We start from the raw sequence: 20,753 nt of genomic DNA, 5'->3' as shown, positions 1-20,753 counted from the left end.
CTCTGCAATGCCGTCGTATATGCCCTTCATTACCACATTTCCAACACCTTAGAGCCACTTTGTTCTCACTCCTACTCTGTATCAAAGCATCGACTTGTCTGGATAAATCATCTAAACGAGCCATCAATTGATCCACTGGCTCGTGTACTCGCACAGCTCTGACTGGGTAGCGATCTCTACGAGTTGCTTGCTGGGCTGCCTCGACTTTTACGGCGTACAACAGAGCGCTTTTTATGTCCTTCACATCTGCCATTCGCAGAGCTTTCTGTATTTCAGGATCCCGGATGCCGTGGATGAAGTATTGCAGCGACAGGATTTATCTTTTTTCTGTCGGGCACTCCGAAAAGGCGTGATGTGACAGCCTTTCAACATCCGTGGGGAGCTCCTGAAGTGTTTCGGTGGGCTTCTGTTGACGGGATTTTAGTTGAAGCCTGCTGTAGTCTTTCAAACACTTTTCCCCAAAGCGCCGGATAGAGCTTCAAAATCTAGTCTCTGATTTCGAAGGGAAGCGTCTGCAGGATATCCGCTGCGTCTGCTCTCAGAGAAGCGGCGAGATGACAGATCTTAGCTTTGGAATCCTATCCATTCGCATCCGCAACTATAGCAAATTGGGTCTTATACACTTGCCAGGATGTCTTCCCATCATATGTGGATAGCTTCAGAGACGGACGAGCAGGCATCGGTAGAAATTTAAAACCATCCGGATTGCTCCCTGCCGTCGCTACGAATTTCTTTAAAGTATCGACTTCTTTCGCAACGGCTAAAACCCTATCATTAATTTGTTGCTCGACGGCAGAAACTCTCTCTTCTATATGCTCTTTTACAAAAGAAACTCTTTCTCCTATTACTTCTTTCACCGAAGAAACGCTTTCTTCAATTTGAACTTTTACGGAAGAAACTTTTTCTTCAATTTGTCCAACTTTATTTTCAACGACATCTATTCTGCCTTCCATAGCATCGAATTTGGTTTCTATTATGCAGGCAATTTCTCTTTTCATTTCGTATTGACTTTCTTCAGTCTTTACTTGTACAGCCTTTATTCCTTCTTTAACAGATTCCTTAACAGATTCTTGGCCCAGTTTCATATGTGCTTGACCAGGATCCATCTTTTCTTTCATTGCAGCAAAAGCACTGATGAGCTGCCTCAATTGTTCTTCCATCACTATAGTAATTGGCATTCAAATCCCACTCCTGGCACCAAAAATTGTTGCGTGCGTACGGGCTCGTTACGAAATGAATGCACAAGTCCGATGAAAAAAAATGAACAAAATATATTATTATCACAACATAAATTTCATCAGATATTCTTTTAGTACTACAATATCTCACAGTAGTTATCTTAACTACTCAAACGTTCAACAGAAGTTAATTCAAAACAGCTAAAGAAAGCTAATCCGCGAATTCGCTCCAATCAACAAGAGCAGTTTTCTAAACAAACTCTTAAAACAGCAACAAGCTAACTAAAATAATTGACTGACTGAATTGAGAGGTTTTCCTCCTTTTTATAAGAGCTATTAAAACGCGCGAGAATTTTCTAGTACTTTCTCGAAATAAAAAAAAGAGATATTTATTTATTAAATGTTAAATGCATGCACTCTTGTATTTTCAATTTTCCGGCTTGGCTATCCTTTAATATTCGTCACGCGCTACACTGCACGGGGAATAAAACAATTTATAATTCCACTACCATTAGCTATTCAAATAGCAAATCCGTAACAATATGTTTATATAAAAATATAATTTGTATAACCATGTTGATTGTATAATATTCTAATGTATATTTGTACAAATTTATACATAACTGCTATGCACTATTTAATGGCGGTGCTAAATCTTTTAAATTTAGATATGGTCTGAACTGCCGATCCAGCCCTACGTAGAGTTAGGCAGTTAGTAAATACCATATTCCTTGAAGATAGTTTAATATCCTGCTTAGTTCATACTCGTGGTCAGAAACTATTTCCATCCCGCACTATTGCCAGCTACTGCTACTACTCTACTATATCACTAACAAAAGAATGTGTTAATGATGGTTTTATTTACACATCTGTGGCGCTTTTTATGTTTTTATTAGACTTATAGCTGTTCACGAGTTTTCAGACCTATAAATTCATCTCTCAGTTTTACCTGATTTTTGCATTAACATTTATTCATCCTGTTTCATTTCTCGCTGTTCGGAAATCCGTTTTTATTTGATTACTGTTATTTTCCTAAATTACACAAGATTTAAGCTGCGTACTCAGAAACATAAGTGTACTTATAGGCATGGATCAAAACCTTTCACTGATTAGGTATTACCATGCATGTAATACCGTTGACCTTTCACTGATTGGATAACGCACGGTAGATAATTTTTGATATCAATTAATTTATTCAGCTCTTATTTACTGTTTTCTTTTTCCACCACATCTGCAGATTTCATTTCACTGCACTTTCTCATTGGCTTCATTGATTATAATGGTTAAGTTTTAAGTATTAAATTTTGCATTATTTACAATGCGGTCGTCGAATATATATTACGAGAAAATTAAATTGTCTGTAGAAACGTAAAAATAAAAGGATAGATTTTAAGATTGGAAATATTTATTGGCCGCCCTACTGGATGGTGAGAGAGAAAGGACTTAAGCTCGCAACTCCCCAAAAAAGGCATGGATAAATTTTTTCTGTGACATGGGAAGACGTACTTGTCCAAACTGGGAAGTTGGTAAAAGGATAAAAGTATTGAGTGAGCATTCGAGTTTGTTCCCTGGGGAATTCTTTAAAATTAAGAAGGAGCAGGGCAAATTCGCCTTGTCACCTAGAAAAAGATTCCCAAGGCCTAACCCAGCAAGAAGCACTTTGCTTCTTGACGCATAGAAATTCATAGATTTGATCTGATGTTACTATCAGACACGTTATGTGTAACAATAAAAACTATTTTTATATTGCTGTGAAGCTATTTTTTCGAAGATGGCAACAAAGAAGTATAACTTAAAATATGAACGAATAAATGCATCACATGAAAGACAATTGGGTTAGTTACAGAACAATAAAGGCTAGTGCAAAAAATAATACCTGAGGTCCCATCTGATAGAAATATGCAAAACAGATGGTTAAGTTCTCATTAATATTAAAAGAAAAGAAAAAAATCCTAAAAATAATATTACAGTTGATATTGTATTTTGACCTTTTCACATGCCGAGTTAGCTAGTTTCTTTTATGTCAAAAATGTGCCTTTTCATCTGACTGCTGTATTGATGAAATAGAGCGGTTATGGTCTTCTTCATGCAACCTTTAATACTACTCACTTCGAAATCTTTAGCTCTGAAGATTTTCCGCCGATACGTTAAGCTCAGGAAACAGGATTGACGACCATTATATGTTAGTAATAGCACATAAGGAGACGAGTGAGTATTGTGCGGATCATTTTACTGACAATTTGTTTAAGATAAAGATTATCATTTGTTTTTAAGACCATAGTACTAAGAAATGAATAAGCTTTTCTAACCGGGATCTTTAGTTAATGCGTGTAAACGTTTCAACTAAAATATTCAATTTAGATCTGCTTTTAAAGTGTAACGAAATAAATAAGTCTGTATTCTAGATATAGGAGAATTAAATACGGGCAATTTACATAAAGTCCAAATATATAACGGATCACCTCACCACAAGGAAAATGAGGTTTTTAACGGTTGCTGAAAGTTTTCCATGAATACAGTTGATTCCTTCTGGCCATAATTAGAATAAATTAGTTTGCATAATCAAACAAGAAGGAATTGAGAGAAAAATTTCAAAAAAAAAAATGACTTTAATTTATCGAAATTTTAACTGGCCTTTAAATGTTTTACCTAGATCTGACGAAAGGAATTGTCTGAATCGCAATGTAAATACAGAATCTTATTGATAGGAGAGGGAAGTGAGGTTATAAATGATTCTTGAAACCGAACTTTGATGTAAACTTTAATTTCTGAAATACAGTGCTATTATAAAATATTCATTCATTTTTTAAAACGCTATATATTCAAATGTATTGCATTCACAAATATTAGTGACATAAGAAATTAACTTCAAACTCAACAGGTTTTCTGCGTATTCTACAAATATTCTATGTACGTCCTCTTGGTCATATTAGATATTGAACTTGTTCCACAAATTTTGCAGCGTTATCTTGTCAATGGTCACAAATGCCACAATGATGCATTCTATGAGCTCTTCTAATGTACCCCCAGAAGAAGAAATCACAGAGCGTTAAATCAGGTGCCCCGGGTGGCCAAGAACACAAAGCGAGGACATTCACACTAAGGAGCCCAACCAGAGTTTCGGATATAAATCGTTCACATAGTTACGATAGTGAATGTTTTAATGAGGAAGGGTGTGCCCTAACCTGCTCGAAGACAAAATCCCTAGAATCAGCAAAGTGTTGCTGAAGCTACCACAACTGCAACATATTCAAGTAACTTGCACCATTCAGTGTCTTAGTGTACAAATTTGGTGATTTTACGGTTTTCCAAATATCACTCGTATTTGTACATGCAAAAGTTTTGAATATATGGCGTTTTGAAAATGAATGAATCTTTTATAGTAGTACTGTATTTTCAAACACAATTTCGAAATTATATATAAGAAAATGCCCAACTGCAAAGATGCTAGAATTACCTAATTGCTATTCATCCATAACTAGAATTGGAGCAATTTCGACGATTATACATCAATAGAAGGAGTCAGTTTTAGAATGCATTAATCTGATTTTTGTATTATTAATATGGTTAGCGATTAATCTGGTTTTTGTATTATGCACATATAAGCGTGATGTTAGAAACATCTTAACCTTATTCTACAAATATAGCATAAATTTATAAAGATTATCGATTAAATATATTGTATAATATCAGAAATTATATTTAGTAGAGTTTTATTACCCGTATTTTATATGGCATTAAAAAGGGCTTTGAGTATTTCAAAATTTTTAATGTACATACCATTTTGCGGTTGCAAATATAGAAATTTGCGGTTGCAAATATAGAAAATCTGCGGTTGCAAATATAGAAAATCTGCGGTTGCAAATATAGAAAATGAAATATTAAAATTATTAAATAATAGGTTTATTATAGGTAAATAAATTATAGGTTAATAACCTATAATTTAATATTTATCTCGATTCATCTAATACAAATCTACTGTTCCATTTTGAAAGATAAATTAAAGTTCGTATATTATGTGGAATTACAGCAGCTCTTACAACGAAGATCGACTATGCCTAATGAATGATCCACAGGAAAGTTACTTTAATGCAATGCAACATAGTGCTATGAAATAAAAGACGCCATTATAATGATACGTTCCTAACGTCAAAACGTATTTCCTACTTTCTTAGAGGCTATTTTTAAGGTATAAATCTCTGTCATAAAACTACATTCTGGCAAATCTGTTTGCGTGCTATCGCACATGAAGTGTCTCGTTAATAGTGCGCGCGCTACTAGCTAATAAAATATTTTAATGAAAACTGCTTGTTGAATCAGATGTTAAGTATAAACAATACATTAAAAATTTCCAAAAATATCAATTACACAAAATTTTATTAAAATTGAGTGAAATTGCAGTTTCTTACTAAACTTCTGATGCTTAATAAATAGAGAAAAGGATGCACTAACTTTCAAAAAGAAGAAAATTTAAAATAAAATAGTTTTCTTATCTAAAGTCTATTTCTATTAGCTTGATCCTCACTAAAGTGTATGAAATAAAATAATTATATGACTTCTTGAGCGCAACACTCGAAAACTGCAGTTGCTTTTAATAGTTTTATGTTAATTATAAGGTACCAATAAATATAAAGATATTAAGAGCAACTGTAATTTTTGAGTGTTGTGGTCAAGAGGTCATATAATTATTTTACTGCATTCTCTTTAGTTCGAATCAAACTATCAGACATAGCGTTTAGCTAAAAACAAAATTTATACTATATTACATTATATGTTTGAGATTTGCGTATATTTTAAATTATAAGAAAGTAAGTTTTGAGATTACTAAGAAATACTTGGGTACAAAAATGCAAAATCGTAAAATTTGCTTTATTATTCACGATCTGATTATCGGTTTTAATGTTCTTTAAACAAAGCGTGAAAATAATTGAACCTTTTTTCGCTTAAAATTAAATACTGAGCTAAGTAGATGTTATTTATATATAAATAGCAAGTATACTAAATATTTAAGTAAATCATACTTTTACAGGATGATATAAAGAGAGACAGTTTATATATCAACAACCATTATTACTTTCCATTTGGTGAAATGTTAATTGAAAGTCCTCGATTTGACGCGTTTTCATGACAGCGAATTTAAATAATATATGTTAATATATTGCTGGATTTGGTTTAAGTTATGCAGATAGCTATTTTCAGTCTAATTGTACGTGTACGTGGTAAATCGATCGTCAAGGCAGTTTTATACAAATAAAGGTAGCAGCTTCTTGCTAAGCAAGGATTACTGATCGACATTCACACAATTAAATACACCGAAAATTCTCCAAAACTTTACGATTATGTACTAATACTGGTGAATGAAAATAGCATATTTTTAAACATTTGCTAAATACAGATTTCTCTCTTTGTATCAGATTATACTGTATAAGATGAAACCTTGAAACAATTTCAATTAAGCAATGGCTATTCTTATTTTTGTTCGCGAATTTTATCCATACATCCAGATTTATCGGCTACGGATGCAACTTCGTATCTTTTCATACTGCATGTAATAGGAAACAGAAATCCAAGTGCACAATTAACTACAAATAAATGAAATTCAAGCAAAAAAAAAAAAAAAAAAAATCAGTTGATTTGAAAATGAAACTTATGTCACACCATTACGATAGAGAAATACACATATTGATAAGAAATACAGCTAATATTTTCATCTTGACTGCATCGTCCTCTTATCAGTTGTAGATTAAATTACGAATAATATTTTTGCAAATTAGGTGACGTTAAAAACTCTTACTTATTACTATACGAAACGTGTAATTTTTCTTCTAGGCAAAATGCACAGACTTTTCTCATATTAATCAAATAATTATGCAACGAAATCTCTTAACACCAACTGTCTGTCTATGCAAAACATTTTCAAAAGTGTTAAATATTTTTAACAAATTTGAAGTGAAATTTTGCGAAGTGAAGGGATAACAAAATAAGTATATACGATTCTTGAATTATACAATAGATTCTAGAAATAGGAATGCCTGGATTTCTCCAGTTATTTTAAGTGTTATATTTAATTTCTCAATTCACCAAAAACGGAAATCGTATGCATAATAATTAGCTAAATCGAAATTCAGTACATATATTGATACTCTATGCTGCATGCCTCATTTTGGAATTTAAAAATTTATTTTATTTAAAAAAAGTTTCTAACCATTTAAGCATCAAACATAAAATAAAAAATTATACCTTTTTGTCTAAATAAAATGCGTAATTGGAGCACACTATCGAACAGCTCCAATTGAAGGATGCTCGTTAATACAAATATAATACTGGCATGATGTAAGCGAATAATTTAAATGTTTTTAGTAGATCTCTAATCGTGGAAAGGTGGGTAAACTACATAGCACAGAACAGTCGTTAAGTAAAATGAATATTTTTTTATAAATATATAATTTCAGAACGTTGCATATTGCCGCAATCATACTTCCCTTTTAAAAGTAATGACTAGTTGACTAAATTCTTCATTTTCCTGTTTTCTACAGTTGTCTATTAACAGTAATAAAAATTAAATAAACTTGACCTAGACCTGAATTAAAAGGAACAGAATCTCGATAGTTTAATAATACTAACGTTGAGTGTACAAATGTAGAAATGGCCCACCAGCGGCCGAGCGGTAAAGTCGCTGAACACTGGTAGTTCGGTCCGAGGTTCGAATCCCGCGAACGGACTGGCTGCATGGGCGTTTTCGTGGTTTTCCCCATGTGTAACGTGTATACGAGCCAGTTTCCCTTAGAATGTCCTCCACGAAGGCATCCCTCCCCTTAGGTAGATAGCCCTAGTGTGCTTTGCCATAATTAAATACACCATAAATGTAGAAATTAATAAATAATTAAATAAAAGAAACAATTCGATTTAAATTAATTTACATTGCAAACCTAACATCCTACAAATGACGCTAATTTTAATTAATATAAATTCTGATATGTTTTAGTATATTTCACTGCGTAATATGAAAAATAAATGTTAAATTTATTAAAATATCTTTGCACACACATAAAACTACTGTGCATTTATTTCTTCTCATAAACTACTATGGATCGAGGATTAGCAAGCCAAGTTAGTTATTCGTAAGACCCTTGTTCAATTCTGGATGCAAACACAGATTCCTTGGATGTATAGTTAAACTTTCGTTATTCTCTGCATTTAATATTTTAATTAAAAATATGGACAATAATATACAACCGAACTGAAATTGGGTGACTGGGTCACAAGCCTTTTCCGTCCTTCCGTCTTTGAGAAAAGGAGTATTAGATATTAAAGGAGTTCTGACTGTGTTGTTGTAAAAGGCTGGTGGACAGGCCCATTTATTCGAAGATCTCGTACTCGATACCGGGTCAGCCTACATTTCATTTTTATTTCTTTCTTCAGAACAACTGTTTCCTATATTCCAATCTGCTACAACATTTATTTCTAATGTGAGAATCATATGTGAGAAACAAGCATATGTAAAGTTTATGCTTCTCATATACACTTTTTGAACATTTGGTTTCATAAAATATTCATTATCAAACTTAAAAATTTTATAATACATCACTTGGTCGAGAACACATGTTTATTTTTTGTAAGTGATTATGAAAAAGCACGTCAAAAGTTTTCGACTTATTAAGGATCTTTCATTGAAGAATTTTTCCAGGAAAAGGAGTTACTTTTTATGCTTTACGAAGCAAAATCGGCATATATTTGTCACGTTTACGGTAAAGCATGCCCTGGACGATTTGCTAATGTAAACCCTTCCTATACACTCAGCATTAAAAAAGCCTACATGTATTTATAGTCATACTTTGGTTTCAGGAAATACCACAGTTATAAAAGCAAAATGATATTTCCAAAGATATACCATAAAAATGTAGCTGTGACTTCATTCCTGCCGACTGAAAACTCATTTATAAGTAAGAGGAAATGCACAATTTCCATGAATATCAATGAGGTTTAAGAACTGTATGATTTAGAAAGACGTAACACTAATAAAATTAGAGGGGAAAGTGCATCTCTTTCTTTTTTTGATTTTTATTATTCATTTTTTGCGACATTTTTTTTATTCTAATCTCAGCAAAACCTCTCATGTATGGCTTCGTCGCTCTGAGTGAAAGAACTGACGCATAATGATAAACAAAGTAACTTATAATGAATGGGTTCTTAGTATAATTTGAAGTAGTACTTGAGAATGTGCTGTAAGAGAAGTCATTTCAAACTAATTAAATGAAAAATAACATGCCCTCCGCAGATTTTCCTGTGAATACTTCAGAATGTGTTCTGTACTGTACATGAACGGGCCTGGGATTAATATTTTACTCCATTATGTCACAGTCATGTTTATCAACCATGACTTACACACTCAGGAAATTATACTTTTAACTTTAGTTTTATTTTCATTTTTTTTTATTAAAACAGACTGAAAATAATTTTAGCTGTAATAAACTGCATATTTTAGAAAATATAACTGAAAACAAATCTGAAAGTCTAATATATCAAATTGAAATAGTTTACACTTTAAAAACCTAATACGTGTTTTGTGATATATAATTATTGATAAAAAGATTCCTGTATGAGCAATGCACCTTTGAAGACAAATAATGCATACTTTTACCCATGGTTTATTCTGACGTACACAGATATATCAAGTACGCAGGAACTGGGTTGTGCTTCGCAAATGTAACGCTAACAACTAACATCATCAATCATGGTCAAGTACTGACATAGGTTATCTAACCAGGCCACTTAACTCAGATTAGTATTATTCTGTGGGTAAGACAGTAAAGTTTCCTTAACGGAAATATAATACTGAAACTATGGAAATGGTTGAAATGTTGTTCCCAAAAGAGACATAATCCTATGGAGGAGATCGATAAATCGCCAGATATGTCAAGGTATTCAACCACTGTTATGCTAGAACAAAAATGTAAAGAACACAATATAAAATGCACAGGTAAAAACGCCGAAGACACAGTATAAAATACAACCAATTTTTTTTTTTTTTTTTTTTTTCTGGATATAACTTTCATGAGTAACAGAAATAATCAAAACCGCAATTAATGGAATTGTGCATGCACTGCCCAACGATGGACAATATATGCATTTTCGTTGTTAATTAACTATGTTTGTTTTTATTTTTTCTACATAACATCCGTCATTGTAGAGATAAGAATTTTTAATTGTACTTCAGTATTCACACATTTGCCATTTCTTTGTAATTTATTCCAATTTGTCATGAGCAATTTCCAATTTTTTCTCAAATTTAACATTATGTTTATATAACATTATTTATATTCATATATTCTTATGAATTGTAAATTCTTCTGTGTGAGGAAAAAACATACTGCGAAATACGTTTATGCAAAATTTAATCATATTTCCTTTCTATGTCTAGAGAGAGGTAAAGAGAAAGGGAGTACTAGCAATAACTGAAAAATGTTTAATTAAAAACTACTAATGCCGGGTAAAATTTTGCCAAATGAATGTGAAAATTATATAATAAAGTAAAAACGTAGAAAACTTCCTAAAAATTCTATAAAACTCCTAACTTACCACCTACCATAAATGGCAAGCTTCAGAGATGAAGAAAGTATAAATGAAACAACATAAAGCATAAAGCTTGGAGCTAAGTTCTGTTAATTAATTATGTTTTGTTTAGTTTCTGCTTTAATTTACTTCTGTTTTACAATTGATTTGAAGGCTTTTATCTATTTGATTTTCACTTTCTTTGCTGCAGGTAGCTTACAATTTATCGTAGGTTTATATTGTTATTTTTTCTCGCTCTCTTTTGAGATATATATATATATATACATTATTAGAAAAGAGGTTTATATATCATCTCCAAGGAAAATAAATTTGTTTAAACTGTATTTTATTAGAAAAAACTTTAGTGATTTAGCATTTTTAAGTAGCTTCCCAATTCAGATCCAAAGTTATAAAGATGTGTTGTGGCAAATATTATTTAAAATCTCTAAAAAAATATCATTGGACCATAAAAATTTCAAATATTAAATTTAAAATCCAAAGTATTGAAAAAGTACCTATTGTTATTGATTGCAGATTAATTGACTTTTCAAGGGGAACAAACCAATCTAATATCAGTTAACAACAACCAAATTAAGTGAGAGTGTTTTTTTTTTTCAAATAAAGATCAAATTAGTAATCTTGTTAGAGTTAGTTTACAAGTTAAAAACAATACTCAGGTATTAGAAAGATATTGGTGTACTTAAGACAAAAAATTTTTGTTATAAACAAAACCTAAAATAAAAATGAGTAAACAAATTCCTCTTAATTTAAGGTATACATTATATATATATACACACAAAGAGAGAGAGAGAGGAACGTATTCTCCTAGTTTAGGTTGCTGAAGCCCGCTGCTCTTTTCTCTATCGAAGTTATTAAAAAGAGACAAAAAAGGCACCAAAGGGAAAACAACAGGCGTGCAGATTTCTCCCAATATCCTGTGTAATTTATATGAGGAATTTCCTCAACAGCAGAAATGCGTTAAATCGATAACATTACGAACTTTAACGTCTTTCATGTTCCAAGCTTCATTCCTCCTTAAATCATCTAATACTGTAAAGTCTTCTAGTATGTTTTGGTATCATACACTATAGACTTTAGCTGAAAAGACTGAGTAGCGAATTCTCGCTAGGTCTTAGAAGAAGAGATGATTTCTAAAGAAAGTTTAAATAAATTTTTATTTGAACTTAACAAAAATGCACTCTCTCGGTGCTCTTAATCTACCACATGTGGATAAGTAACTTAACAAAAAAATAAGATGTGAAATCACAATAAAGTAAAATTTGCTACACGACAACTAGAGTATCAATATAATCTAAAGAGAGGGTCTAAGCACCAACTATTCACGTACAAGGCTACTTCAAACACGCGGCATAAATTCGAAACTAACTCTCCTACCACAAACTCTTAGAACCGCTGCTTAAATACGGATTTCGAACTCACTTAGATTTGCATACTAAATCATTGAAATTTACATTCTGGCAGAAAACTGAAATCAGAAGCGAAAGGTAAGTTTCTGAAATTAAAAAAATAATTGATTGGAATAAGAAAGGTCTTTACAATACAATACATAAATTATTAATTAAGTATTAAAATAAAGTTACCGAAACTTGAGTGCAAGTGAAAATCACATCCACTCCTTGTGGTAGAAAAATCCAAAATGTTATTATGTGTCGATATCGATATCTTTTAAATTTTCCTTATAGAAGAATAAATGAATCAATATATGGTGATCTCAAAAATGCTATACTTACTTAGTTTCAGAATCTTTCTCCAACATGATAATACGTCATGCATATTAAAATAACATCGCGTTTCAATATGTAAAAAATATACTCTTTACGATATGTGTCATGTGCCATATCAGCGCATCGAATGCCTGGAAACTTCAAGCAAAAAATTCAGAGTCTTCCGCTACCATTCGGCAACGTTTGCCTTCCAGAAAGCTTGAAAAAAAAAACGTTCCCACCAGTTAATCCTTGTTTCCTCAGCGTCTAACGGACTACGATTATACGTTCTTCAGATGTTGGAAGAACAATAATTAGAAATAATGAAGTTCGCAGCAGGACAATTTTTCTTCTATCTATCAAGTCTTCCGCCTACTGCTTGCACTAATCTTCGAATAAGCACTTGAGAGCTTTTAAACCAGAAATGCTCCTCATTTTTTAGAAACAAGCTTAGTACCATTGGTGGCTAATGCTGTTTCAATGCTCAAAACTTTTATCTATGTTTTCCCATTTGGTCAGAAAGGATTAACTTGAATTCTACGCCAGACAAACCGATTAGTCGTCTAAAAAGCGGATAAATACTCTGAGAGACAAGAACTAAAACTAGACTTTCAAAGTAAATCTAAAAAGCATAAAAAATCGAAAATGGTATATTCTGAATAAACACAACGTGAGAATAACTTAATTTACAAAGAAAATAAATTAAATAACGATGGTCCTTTTTCTCGAACTTTTTAGTTGCTCAGTGTAATATTCACTGCATTTGCGTCTTCTAAAAAATTAAACTTAATTATTGCAACAAAATGTCTAGTAAATTACTGGATTCTGAAGAGAAGTACTAATTAAAGTGCAGAAATAATAATTAATTCCTTTGTGTAGAAACGGAGCAATTTTTAAACAAATTTAAAGAAAATTCATATCCTGTAATGACCTGATCTGCACTTTGCGTGTTTTAATAGAGCTATTTTTATATGAGTGAAAAACTTTATTAAGAGGACAGCTCAAGGTTACAGCCGCATTAGGTGTTAGGAGGAAACTGTCGTGTTATACACGACAACCTCTGATGTGCAGTTCTTTTGTTCAGTTATTTTCTCAAACATACGAGATATTTTCAGTGATGGTAAGTAAAGAGCATCACTGCATTAGAAGTAAATTAATAATAATCTAGTCCTTTAATATTTCCATTAAAACTATTGAAAAATGTGTATTATACACAATACAGATATTTTTTCTGACATAGGACTTATTGGAAGAAGAATATGTGTCTTTTGGTAAGATTTTATTTCGTTTCTGTTTTGCTTATGCAAAGTTTTAAAATTATACTCCCTAAAAAAATATATTCTGTCAAATATAACTTTGAAATTTCGTTTTATGTATTTTACATGCATTATGCCAATGTACATTCAGCATAAAAATTAGAAAGAAATTAGTTTTTTTTTCCAATGGCGGGCTCTCAGTCGACTTCGGCATTTCCAGAAGTGGTAGTCATTTTATTATGGAGGCACCGATTCTGTGGGCCCCATTTGCCGCTTACAAAGAGACGGACAGTTACAACCATGCTTCCTCCAAAACTAACTATCTAAATACAAATTTCGTAAGAGCATTTTCCACGAATATTTTGAACTCTATCGAGACCATCAAATGAGTACTAAGATCATCGAAATCACTAATTTCGTATTAAATTTAAATATATGATGTACATATCAAGTTGATGAATCTAATGATGAAGTTGAAGTGATCCTTAGTTGATGAGAAACTGTAGTTAAATGTTTCGAAACATTCATTTTCTTCTTTCTATACATCTTTCTCTCTCTTTAATATATGTAGTTCTGTGACAGTCCAGTGCATATATAGGAGGTTTGTTACTATTATTAAAGGGATCCGGTTACTTTTAAATAATTATTAAGGATTTTCACTGATATTTTATGAACATCATTGAATGTTTGAGCTAGGAAAACTGGTTTTATAAAAAAAAACTGCTAGTAATTTGTTTTTAATTTAAATTTCTTCAATATTAAAAAAAAAAAATTCTGCAAGGTTTCAGATTTTAAATCTTAACGTTTTGTGTGTTAGCTTTATTTATTAAATATCATGTTCTTTGCCACTTAAACCACAAAATTCAGTTCAACAGCAGTGTCGCAAAATAAGTTTAAAATGAGCACATCTTTAGAATTTTCGATACATATGTCCGCGCGCTGGAGATAAAAAGGTTTTTTCCCCGGTAGAGTGTTGCTATTTCTAGCTCTGAAATCCTTGAATTTGTTAATCAAAAATTCGTTAAACGTTTTCAAAATATGAAATCGATAATAAAACAAATTCCAAATTTCAAATTTGGTCTTCCACATGCCCATATTCGAAGGAGGATTACGTCATTCAAAATTTGATGGCTCTATGTACCGTTGTTTTATAACAAGGCGAGAAATATACGTACATTTATGCAGGTTTTTCATTATTTAATTTCTTCAAATATAATGCAGGCTTCTAACATTTGGTGGCAACAGTTTGAAAAGTTATTTACCGTTTATAACAATGATCCAAAGCGAAAACAATAGTCCTTCAGGAACAAAGATCCTTTGAATTAACAATTAATATACCTATAAGCTTCTTCGATTGTTTTTGCACGAGACATTTTATTATGTTTATTCAAAATGCTGGTTATAACTTCAAGGATTGATTTTTGTAGTTAATTGATCATTTCTTAAGAGTGAAGATAATAGAATAATAAGAATTAAGAAATTGGCTGATAATAAACTACAGAAACAATTTATTCGAAAAGAGTTTCTAAGCTCATTAGGTTTATTTAAATCTGCAGACGTGAAAAATGAGCAATGCTTTCGTAGGGACTCGAACCTGGATATCTCGAATACGCGCCAGTGTGCTACCGTTACACCCCGAAGGTATCCAGAACAGAGGGAGAAAGTACCTTATGAGTTCTTTGTTACACATACGACTAATCATTTTCCCATCTAATAAGGAAATGCTAAACATACATATCAATGAATTGGGTGTGCTTGTGTACTTTCACATGAAGAATTAAATCTGATACAAGCATTTAATTTTGCAAGACGCAAAGCGTCTTTAATATTTTGGACAGTAAACTGGTTTTTGTTATTTGTTCTTTTAATTTTCATAAATGTCAGTGATGATAATATGAATGATGCCTTGCATAAACACGCAATACAAACTGTTAAAAGTTAGTTAATGTTTCAGAAAGCGTAGGAAATTCTTTCTAACACTTAGACGAAATTCACTTAACGATTTTTAGGAAAACTTAAGTTTAAACTTCTATCGGTCGATAGCTCAACAACCTCTTCTTGAGAGTTTAACGGTAAATGACATTTATAAATCATTTCGGTACAGATTGGTTTATGAGCAGAATTTTCTTTTTAAGCTCCAGAGTTTAAAAGAAATTATTTTTGAAATAGTAAGTGTAAACTCTTTAAATGATTGACTCTAACTTTTAGGAAAACAAATTGGAAAGATTATTTGTAATTATAAAAGCGGCTACAACTTTAAACATTTATAAAGACTTCTATTTCTCAAAAGTTCACATATTTAACAAACGATTCAATTTTTCTTTTTAACGTAAAACTATAACAAACATCTGCGTGGAGTGATATCGTTAAATCATTCAATATTCCAAAAGTATCTAAAAATTATAAAAGATTCAAAGCTATGCTTCATTATGAAAAAATCAACAAAACTGAATTTCTTCATAATTAAACTTGTAACAAATTTATCTTTCAACTGTAATAATTTGTATTAACTTCGCCTTCTTTACAGTGTCTGTACTTCTGCATACAGCAAAATGGTTTTGTAAACAGAATTTATCCTTGAAAAGATTTGGAAATGTACGACTGTTAACGACTGGACATTTTATGAAATTAATTGTTTTAATACATTAATTACAGATTATTAGGTTTTGAAAGGGATGACCTCATGGAAGACCTTCTAAGGAAAACTGTCTCTTATTTTTGTTATACAAGGAGGAAGCGACGAAAGCCAACTATGCAGCTAACCTTTTACTCTAGGATTGGACTCAAGTCCTGCAGAGTAAAATTCTACACAGTTTTTAAATTTAGCGTTTGGTGTTTGTTCCCTTCAGCCATTTTTCCGGTACATTTAAAAGCCAGCCAAAGGCTGGCAGCGAAGCTGCTAGTGTATAATATTAAGTGTCGACGATGTGTCCAAAGAAGTAAGATCATGTACATAGTTTTGTTGAATGCTATAGGTACCTGAGAGTATGTGTATTTTCTCAGGCCTCCAAAAATATACGTATAAATTTGGTGAAAAAGTATAGTATTTTTGCATGTTATTTTTATTAAAGTTTCAGAAATAACAACTGAAGATATTATCGTCGCTTTATCGTATTTTAAATGTGTGGATGGCATTTTTTAAACACTGTAAAGTTGAACTATGTCTGAAACACATATAGTCTATTTTACTGCTATGTAAACTAAAAGCACAGGTATATGAGAATCAAATGTTTACAATAGTAATGTTCGTATATTATCTGCATATGATGTGAGAAATATCATACTAAATAAATGCAAGTATGTGAAAATAGGAGTAGATTTAACGAAGAATACCCGTATAAACGCAGTAGTAGATTTACCGAGAAAATAGTTGGTACACGCAAATTTCTGCCAAAAATGCACGCTAATGCGCAGTAAAGTAACCTCTTACCTCAAGTTTTACCAAAATCATACCTATATGCATAGTAAAGAAAAAGGAAAATTTATATAAATTTCTGTTTAAAATATACGTTTGTGAAAAATTTAAAAATTGCGCAGATTTACGTAAATGTTCGGTAAAAATATATGAAATAAAAAATGGAAGGTTTACGTATATGAGATAAATATACGTAAAATATTCACCAAAAATGTGCGTAAACTCTTGAAAGTATGTGTATTATACGTAAAAACTACGAAAAAATGGCGATCATTTGCATGAATATACCAAACTTTTACGCTTAACTTAAGTATATTGTAATTTAAAAGTATGTGTACACGTCTAGTGCTTTTTCCCGGACACTTTTCTCGCTATTTCTACGCTAAAGTTTTCCGTTTTTTATACGAAGGACTATTCGTAAACTGCACGTATTTTTCGCAGGCAATTTCTGCATGCATGCTGCCTGGGTTTATGTCTTTCTCTAACTTTGTTTATGGCTGGGTACGCTTCAAAGCTTTCATTAATTATTTCTTTATTTTCTCTATCAGATTCTAGTGATCTGTTCATTCAGTGTATATATACAGGGTGTCCCGAAACGACCTCATAAACTCTGCACAACTAGATTCCTCGTTGGAAGTACATAAAAACTGCCCAAAGAAGCGTTCTGGTACAATCCATAGTTTACGAGAAAAATACGAAAAACAAAGTATGGCGTCACTACTGGTGCAAGGAAAAAACACTTTATTGGACATATCAACAACAGTATTGGCATATCTTTCCAGACGATATTGTTTAAAAAGGCAGCAGAAACATTAGAAATTTTGTTCTCTTAACGTGTGGACCGGTATACTCGGGGATTGCCTGCTTGGACCATATCTGTTGCTTGAACGGCTCTCGCGACAGTCGGTGTTTCTCAATGTGGTCATAACCGAGTTCCTCGATTACATGCCATAACGGCAATACAGGGGCTTTGATCCCAGCATGATGAGGCTCCGGCGTATTTCTGCGCTCCTGTACGTGGTTGGCTGGATATGGAATACCTCGGCCGCTGGATTGGGCGTGGGAGTCCGGTTCTATGGCCGCCACGTTCGCCAGATCTTACAACGTTGAATTTTTTCCTATGGGGCCATCTCACGGAACTGGTGTATCGAGACACAGTGACAACACCAATGGACTTAGTTGCTCGTCTGCATGCTGCTTGTACTTCGGTGGACCCCGCGAAGCTGCAATGTGTGATGATAGCCATTCCACGGCGTGGAATACTGCTGTTGATATGTTCAATAAAGTATTTTTCTTGCACTGGCAGTGATGCCATACTTTGTTTTTCGTATTTTTTCTCGTAAACTATGGATCGTACAGGAACGCTTCTTTGCGCAGTTTTTATGTACTCCCAACGAGGAATCTAGCTGTGCAGAGTGTATGCGGTCGTTTTGGGACACCCTGTATATTAACAAGCTTAAAACACTTTTCCAAGAATAAAATCTCAAGTCTGAACAAATCTTTGTATAATTGCAAAAATATACCATATGTTGCAAGAGTTTAAGATAAGCACAAATAAAATATCATTAATATTCCACATATGATGATATAAATCATAATAAACAAACTATAAACAATATAACTTTATCCTTTTATAACTCATTTGCATGTAACTAATTTTTAGCCTAAATAAAGCATAGTACTGAAATATTTTCGGTAAAAATGAATGCATCTTAAAATAATTATATATAACTGTCTTCTTTCTGACCTCAACTTCTTCAGTCCTGTTTATATGATTATGAATAAATCAACATCTATTCATGGAATAGCGTTGAAAATTTGCTCAGTGTTCTTAAATCCCCTAACCGACAAGCTAGATATGACGCGCATCGCAAATTTGGAGACAAATTACTCGTCCTTTCACCAAGGGAGAATGCCAAGATAATTATCTCGGACGACAAGAAAATGTGATTTACATTTTCGGATACTATCCTGCGGTATGTTGGATGGCAGTAGGGAAAATATTCTACGAGCATCGGTACTCTGTGTAAGGCAGGATCTATTACACCTGTCAAGATCTGAATTATTGAGTAAAGTTTCAACAACACGAATTGCGAAAGAAAATTATTTAAATCCATTCGCCTGCATTGTTCAGCATTTCTCTGCGTAGAGATATTTTAAATGTATTTAACATGCGTTAACATTTCGGAAACAGCCTGCATATTTATGCAATGAAACAATTATTGATGAGTGGGTATAAAGCATGTACTAGATTTTTAAAATTTGTAATCTTCATGTAATATTAATTCAATTACGTTTCATAGTAAAGCTGAAATTACTTCATATTCTACTTGGTTCTCATTACTGTACATATGATTTGGTAGATATGGATTCTTGTGGTTTAATACTTTTATTTGTGTCATTATATCAAGAGGGAATCAAATCTGAAATTTTCTATATTGCATGAAATATTTTAAAACTATACATCCGGAAAATAAATAATATTTTAAATAAGTAGTTGAAAACTGTATAATGTAAATTAAACTCAGAGTAATATATGCATAATAAATTTATCAGCCATTTAATAGTGATACATAAAAAACAAATTTTCAGGTAAACTGAAATTGTCAGGTTAGTTTTGTAAATCTAATGTAAATAAATAAAATGTCAGCAGGAAACTAAGTATGTAAATAAAGCTGTTTCGATAACTTTAATTCTTGTATTTTCTGTTTACGTGGAGTAGTTAATTTTAATGACAATAAAAGGCTGCATATGCAAGCATGTGCAATCATATTCTTAAAAATTAAAACTAAGTTAAAAGAATAGCTTTTCTGAAGCATCCTAATTCTTTTTAAATAACCATAATTTTGATTCAATAATGATTATATAGATTACTTTAGAATACATCCTAGAAAACTCATAATTTACTTTCATTCGAAACAAACTTTCCAGAACTTACTTCAATTTTCGTTACCTTTATTTATATTCTTTACATTGTAATTTTTTTCAATATATTATAATTCTGTCGTTTATGTTTACCTTGTTTTACAAATACATTTCTCTCAATATCTATCAGTCATTTCATTTCTCAAAGAATCTTTGAAGTTCCATTTTAAATGATATTTTGTAATTAGTCTTCTTACAGTTTTAAGTTTAGCTAAGAAATTTTAATTAAAACTTAAAATATACGATGTTACATTACAAATTAAATTAGTTTTTCAAAACGAAAAAAATATTACATTTGCAAGAGAAACAAACTAAAAAATTGTATATTTCTCCGTTTAAGTTACCATTTTTAATTATTTTAAGTATTAGTCACACAGATAGCTAGCTTTTTTAATTGAAATATAATTTTAAAATTTGGTACATATGTTAAGAATAGATAATTATCTGAAGAAAACAAGATGTTTTAAAATGTAACTCAAATCGTTACAGTGTTTTCTAAAGGAATATCTTACGAAGTTTGGATATTATTTCAACCCTGGTATTCATTTTGTGAAGTATGAATAAGTAAAGACTGAATTTCATATCTTATGCAGCAACTTTTCTGCAAACTTACCAATGGAAAATGGCTTTTCGGTTTCTGTCTAATATACAGCACAGAAAAAAAGAAAATTAGATAAAAAATAAATAGTTAGGGGCGCATACG

This window comes from Stegodyphus dumicola, chromosome 3 (genome assembly GCF_044657685.1).
Source record: "Stegodyphus dumicola isolate Sdum_Otavi_A_Nest chromosome 3, ASM4465768v1".
NCBI classification, from domain to species: Eukaryota; Metazoa; Arthropoda; class Arachnida; order Araneae; family Eresidae; genus Stegodyphus; species Stegodyphus dumicola.
Note: the sequence above shows the minus strand (reverse complement) of the source record.